Source organism: Lampris incognitus, chromosome 3 (genome assembly GCF_029633865.1).
Source record: "Lampris incognitus isolate fLamInc1 chromosome 3, fLamInc1.hap2, whole genome shotgun sequence".
Classification (NCBI taxonomy): Eukaryota; Metazoa; Chordata; class Actinopteri; order Lampriformes; family Lampridae; genus Lampris; species Lampris incognitus.
Genome location: NC_079213.1, coordinates 5,044,509 through 5,052,253, shown reverse-complemented (window position 1 = coordinate 5,052,253; position 7,745 = coordinate 5,044,509).

Sequence of the window (7,745 nt, the reverse complement as noted above, 5' to 3'; positions counted from 1 at the left end):
TCGCGGGTCGCACGTGACTGTGGTTTTAGAGAAACGCTGATTTGGATTTCTGCCTTACTACCTTGACTACACGTAACAATCACCACCTTTTGCCAAAGTCCACATGCACTCAAAATATCCGCTGGCAGGCAGACTCACAAACGAACTGAAACACACACACACACAGAAGAAACAACACATGGTTTAGGTTAGAGGTCCTTTTACAGTTTTATAAGCTCAACACACTCGACGGTGATCTTTTCCAGTCGGTCATCTGTAATACTGTTTGTGTACATAAAGCATGGCAGGGTGAGGGTGCGCACGCCCGACAGTACTTTAACATGTGTAAGATCTGAATGTACATAATTTGGTGTATCTACTGAAACGAATGAGTTGTTGTACATATTAGCTCGGTTGGCCTCGCTTGGCTTTTATAAAAAAGAAAAGATTCTTCTCAGTCCATCGGTGGATTTCTATCTTCGTACCTGCCGGTTGCTGCAGGGCTCTGCAGTCGGTCACGCAGAAGCGTCAAAAACCAGCAAAACGCTCAGCGCACAATCGTCAGCCGCCGTGTGCCGGCTTCCAGAAGACATTTTAAACATTTTATAGCTTTTAGTTTTTCCAAAGGAATCAAGAAACTGTGAAGGTTCTCTTTTTTTTATAAGATGCAGAAGTAAAGATGCCGTTAAGTCGGGGGGGGGGGGGTTTCTCCAACCCTCAAAACTAAAAATCACCAGAGATAATCGTAACCGCACCGATACTAGTGACGCCGTCAGGCTCGTGGTCAGCACCACCGTAAAGACGGGGCGAGTCCAGAGGCCCCCTGCATAGACACCAGCCAGCCCGCCACACACCTGACCCTCGTCTTGACCTTTCAGGCCGCGCAGATGTCCCTCCTCCTTTCTCGGCGTGTTTCCTCACACGGGGACCGTCGACATACAAAGCCGTTATAGTGGGCTAAACATTTTATAAACGCTTGTTATATTTATGCTTATTGAGATGTGGCCTCTCAAGTCTCTTATTTAATCTGATTTGCGCGATTATGTAAGAAACGAATGCAATAATCCTAAAATGGAATCCGGGGAGGGGTCAAGGGTCATCTTATCTGTAAGGCCCCTGTTTGGGTGGAAAACCGCTGGGGTAGATCAGACCTGTCGGCGGTGACGTCTCACAAAACGCAGATGTCTCGTCCTCTGATTCTGAACAGCTGAAGCTTTCTGTGGGTGGGTCCTTCTGTTTTTTCCTAAAAACAATTCTGTCATGGGGCGTCCGGGTAGCATAGCGGTCTAGCCCGTCGCCTACCAACACGGGCATCGGTGGTTCGAATCCCCTTGTTACCTCCGGCTTGGTCGGGCGTCCTTACAGACACAATTGGCCGTGTCTGGGGGTGGGAAGCCGGATGTGGGTATGTGTCCTGGTTGCTGCACTAGCGCCTCCTCTGGTCGGTGGTGGTGGTGATAGCGTGATCCTCCCACGCGCTACGTCCCCCTGGTGAAACTCCTCACTGTCAGGTGAAAAGAGGCGGCTGGTGACTCCACATGTATAGGAGGAGGCATGTGGTAGTCTGCAGCCCTCCCCGGATCAGCAGAGGGGGTGGAGCAGCGATCGGCTCGGAAGAGTGGGGTGATCGGCCGGATACAATACGGGAGAACCCCCCCCCCCCCCACAAAAAATTTCTGTCATACGTTGCCATGACGCCTGTTGTTACCGTCAAGGTCAACAGGTGTCACCTTGTTAAAATAACTTACACGTGAATCCTCCCAAAATATTCTGTGGCCCTTTCCTAACATTTTAATCAGATTTGTTGTTTGTTTTTTTAAATCTGCCCGGCAACAAGGCGGAGATTCTTTTTAAACTTGTGAATTTGAGATTGCTCTTGTACGTGGTGTCTGCTAATGTCGACATTGGGACCGAGGTGTTTCTATTCTGTTCCCCTACTCTTCTTCTGCATCCAGCCAAAGTGGACAGCTTTTATAATCGATCTTTTGCAGATCTTCATACCTGAGACTACCGATATTTCAAATGAAATGGTGTATTATGTGCATGTTTTGGCGTACAAACTCGGTTTTGGTTTTGGTTTTTTTTTTGGACAGTTGTATATGCTTTGTAAATAATCTTTATTTTATTGTACACTGGCACTCGTCCATGAAATGCAAAGTATGGGAATTGTGAACCGTGAGCATCTTCTACAGTCTACCGGTGGTTTTGGTTTATATCTCGTATTGGATTTTACTCCGTTTTCGTTTGCTTGCTATTTGCTGTTTGACAACAGTTTTTATTTCTTTTTATTTTCTTGTCTTCATGTTAAGATTGTATATTTGTAGAAATGCTGTTCCTTGTACTATCTCTTTTGAATATTTTCATGGTAAAATGTTAGGCCAGGACTTTAAGGAGCTAACGTGGAACACGGCAGAAAGACCGAGATGCTTTGCGTCGTGTCAGACATGAGGTCGGATTAAAAGTCCCATCTGAACAGTATTGATCTGGAATCAGTTTCCAATGGAGACCTTCAGTGTTTTATATTGACAACCACCCAATGCCTTACAACTAATAAAGGTTCATGTCAAACGTCTCAAGAGAACTCTCTTGCGTCTCTTGGCTCATACGTTGCTGCTGCTGCTTCATACACGTGTTGGAGGTTTTCTTTAAACGAAGCGTTAACGGTAATGATACCGGTGCCGATAACGGTGCCGGTAACGATGCTTGACTTGCCGATTGTTTCTTTAAAAGGCGTCAGAGAATGGCGCGTAACCCTCGTGATGTCTATCTGATGTTTTTACTCCAGCTTTAAAACTGGCGTCCTGACTTTTAGAACCACCGTCATTCATCTGAGCCGCATGGCGACGGTTCATACAGGGACAACAAACAACCAAATCTCTGCTAAAGTTGGCTTTTCCCTGAAAACATGCACGCTTTCATGACGATTACGGATGAGTAGCCTCGCTGGCAGTTGGCTAACAGGGTCGGACCCTTTAGGCGACTGGTTAACGTAGTCGCCCGTGGTGCAGAAGACCCGGGCTGCGGCGGTTCCCGGGCTGCCCCCGAATTTTTGCTACGTTGGTGTCAGAAGTGGGATGGTGAGACCGGAAGGGCGTGCGCCCAGAGGCGTGAGCTGGTATGGCGACTATTCTGCTGTAGTCCTCGCGAGACAACATTTACAGTACTAAAGCCAAAGGAGCATCTATAAGATCAAGGGTGAAACAGACAGAGGAGGGTGAAAGAAGTTCAGCACATTTCTGTAGATTAGAAAAAGAGACAAGAGCGGAATAGGGGAACGGCACTGCAGATCGATAATCAAGAATGTACAGGCCCGGATAAGATCTCTCAGGACATTTTCCAGTTCTAAAGTAAACTTTACTCTTCCTCTTATTCGTATACAGATGCTGATGCTTTCTTTGAGCATGTTAAGGAATTGGTCCCTAAAGTGCACGAGAGCTTTAAAAGTGTATGTGATGCAGAGGTCAATACGGGTGAAGTGGAAAAAGCCATAAAATGTGTATCCTTACACAAATACCTGGGTTCAGATGATTTAACAAGTAATTTCTATAAGCATTTTGGGACTATCTTATCCATCTGTCCATCAATTATCCAAACCGCTTATCTTGCTCTCAGGGTCGCGGGGATGCTGTAGCCTACCCCAGCAGTCACTGGGCGGCAGGCGGGGAGACACCCTGCATGGACAGGCCGCCAGTCCACCACAGGGCTATCTCAAAGAACTTTTTTTCCCCATATGTTAATAGAAATCTCCGAAACCCAAATTCTTCCAACTACTATGAAGCAAGGGAACGTCACCCTCATCCCCAAACCTGGTAAAGATCCAAAATTAATCGACAATTTAAGACCAATAACTCTGCTTAATAATGACTATAAAATTTTAACTCATATTTATCCGAACAGATTGAAAACCGGTGTCACACAAATTATCTCAGACACACAATCAGGCTTTATAAAAGGACGCTCAATTTATAACAATATACAACTTATACTTGACTTATTTGAAGACAACTATTTGATTGAAGATTAATGTTTTAGCTTGTTTTGGGTTTTTTTAAAAGCGTTTGACACGATTGAACACAATTTTATGTTTTGTACTATAGAATTGTTTGGATTAGGAGAAAACTTTATAAATTTAGTTAAACTCTTTTACAAGGATACTAATACCAGTCTTATTACCACAAGGTCCGTCTCAAGGATTCTTAATTGACAAAGGAATTAAACAAGGTTGTCCCATCTCTCCTCTGCTTTTTATCGCTGCGGAGGAAATGCTCTCCATTCTTGTGAAAAATTAATCGATCCATCCATCCATTATCCGAACTGCTTATCCTGCTGTCAGGGTCACGGGGATGATGGAGCCCATCCCAGCAGTCATTGGGTGGCAGGCGGGGAGACTGCCGCCCGATGACTGCTGAATGTGAAAAATTCCGATTTTGAAAAATTGACAGTATTAGGCAAACAGCTGATGACTTTAAGATGATACAACCGTATTCATGAAAAATGGTAATCAAATTCCAACAATTCTCAATACAATCGACTTCTTCTCTAAGGCATCTGGTTTAAGATTAAAACTTAAAAAATGCGAATTACTTCCAATTCATAACGCTCCTCTGACAACAATTAATAATCTTCTTCTTCTTCTTTTGGCTTGTTCCCTGTTTCCCAGGGGGCGCCACGGCGGATTTGATGGTTTCCATCGGTACCCTGTGAGGGCACAGCACTGATGGCGGTTTTGTCAATCCGCATAATGATTTGGCGAAATTTTACGTCAGATGCCCTTCCTGACACAACCACTAACCCTATGGACGGGGGCACAGGTAAAGGCGCTGGATGCCATCCCAGTAGTCATGGGCTTGCGCCCACGCCTGTCGCAAAGCTGACAACAATGAATAATATCCCTGTTAAATCAACTGTTAAATACTTAGGTGTACACATTACAAAGGATAACACACTGGATAATCTTATTATTTGGAATAATCTGGATAAATGTAAATCTTATTTGAATTCGTGGTCCCAAAGAGACGTCTCTATTATTGGCCGAATTTTTCTCACACAAACGGAGTGCATTTCAAGATTACCCGATGCCACTCCCCAAAAATGTAATGAAAGCAAAAACCAGGTCAACTTTAATTATATCTGGAAAAGAAAAACACATTATATTAGAAAAGGAATCATGGGAAAAGATTATGCAGAAGGAGGGCTAAAAGCCACTGACGTTGAATGTATTAAACGGTACTGTCAAAATAAATTGGTTAAGATCCTTTGTGAAAAATGAAAACAGCTTGTGGTTCCATATCCCAAGCCAAATTTTTATGAAGCTTGGAGGCACCAACCTTCTTAGATGTGATTATGACCTTAAAATGTCATTTTGTTGGTGCCTTTTGGGAAGGTCTGCATTACTGGTTGTTTCCTTAATATTACAATTTCTCTGAACTAAAATAAGGAAATGTGATTTTGGGTATGCCTGTGAAAAGATGGAACAGATGATTTGGCAATGAACACAATTGTTATTCTTGGACAGTTCTTTTTACATAAGAACAGATTCCTGAAAATGCAGCCAAACTTCTGCATATTTCATGGGGAAGTGTGCCATTATTTCTCATCACTGAGGTTAATGGAGGAGAAGAACGCTACGGAACTCGCTGACTTGACAGAAGAACTTGAACTTGCAGAGAACCTCTAAGACTCCCCATCCCCCCTTTCATTTATGTATTTAATTTCCTTTTTTTTTTACTTTTATCTCCCCATTTTTATTTTATACGTTTGTTTTGTGTAGAATTTAAAATGTTCAATAAAAAAAAGTCTGTCGAAGCAATTTACGGTATACGCATTTTTCTTGCTTTTGTAACGAACCTCTAACACGTGGCGCTAATGAAACAGAAGATTACATTTTTCCTGATTGGATAAACACCTTTTTCCTGTTTTGATAAAGAATATCTAATACGGAGCCAATTTCGTCATCCATTAACAAAAAAGGTTGGTAAAACGCTTTCATCGCGTAATTGTTAAAAAATAAAATTACCCAACCTATTGTAACCGGTTATTTTCTTGCCCGGTGCGGGATTCGATACGGGGTGTACTGCACCACAAGGCGACGTCACTAACCAGTCGGCTAAAGGGTCAGACCCGTTAGCTAGGGGCTAACGTGTCTTATTAGTAGTTTACACTATTCATTCAGTTATGAAAATTAGATGTACATTAATGAATATTATGATACATTTTAACCTAACTTTATGGACTTATAAATGAAATATCTAAACATCATTTTTTTCAGCAAGTCGGGCATGTCCGGATAAGTGGCGTTACTTCTACTTTTATTTGCTCTTTTTAAAACGTACTTATAGTTCGCTAGCTTAAAGGGCGGAAGTTGAACGTGCCCGTTTCCGTTTTACTCGAGCTGCGTGATAAACGTTGGAGGCAGTTTCACCTTTTAAGAAATGTTCCTGCACATGACGGTAAAAGGCAAAAGAATCTTTTGAGCGACGTTGTAAACCGATAGCGGTGACCGGAAGTAGACGCATTTTGGCGCATGTGTTGAGCAAATTGGGTTTCCGGAATGGATCCGGCAAGGTTGGTGCCAGAGCCAACGGGGTGTAGGCACGGAAGTAGATTGGTGATTGGTTGTTGCGTCGGCCAATAGACAGCGCAGAACCTCGAAGCGCACTGACTGCCGGACCGACAGACAGAGAGGAATAGGCCCGCTTCACAATGACGTCAATTAACTTCCGCCTTTCCACGAAACAGGTTATCTTCACTTCCGTTTGCGCCGTAGCCGACTCGCGGATGTAGAGACGACTTCTGAAAATGCAGGAATGCTCAACCTGAAGTAATTTGGAAAGGTAACGTTAAGACTAGCTGATCATAGTCATATGATTATGACTATGATTCTTTCTTTCTTTCTTTCTTTCTTTCTTTCTGTCTGTCTCTAAAGTATTTTTTTCTATCTATCAATCAATAAATCAATCTATCTATCTATTTTTCATAATACTGCAGGTCTTATGACGCAGAGCATGGCTGAAATATTGTAGTGTTCGTCTCTGAATGGTCGCCAGAAGGATCGTGTTTGTTCCAAGGTGCTGCAGCACACTTTCATGTGTTCGTTTTTCTAGCCAACCTGTTCTCAGGAAACGGCGGCAAAACCACATTTCGGCAGCATTGATTTTCTTTTCATCTATTTTAGGCAAAGTCCATCCTTCACTTCCGTATATCCTGACTGGCCATACGACTGTTTGTAGTGTCTTCATTTTCAGATTGGTTGAGATGGCGCCATCTTTCCATAAGTTATTTAGTTGAATTCAAGATATCTCTCTCTCTCTCTCGCAAGATATCTCTCTCTCTCTCTCTCTCTCTCTCTCTCTCTCGCTCTCTCTCTCCCAAGATCTCTCTCTCCCAAGATCTCTCTCTCTCTCTCTCTCTCTCTCTCTCTCTCTCTCTCTCTCTCTCTCTCAAGATCTCGCTCTCAAGATCTCTCTCTCTCTCTCTCTCTCAAGATCACTCTCTCTCTCTCTCTCTCTAAGATCTCGCTCTTTCTCTCTCTCAAGATCTCGCTCTCAAGATCTCTCTCTCTCTCTCTCTCCCAAGATCTCTCTCTCAAGATCTCACTCTCAAGATCTTGCTTTTTTTCTGACTATGATTTAAAGTTATTGTCTTTAAGTTATTCAGCATAATCAAACAGGCACCGTTCGATGAAGAATGTGTAGCCTTTGTCGAGTTTGGACCGTTTGGTTAATGCAAATGTTTGGGCAATCCGTGGTACATCATCTAGCCGTATT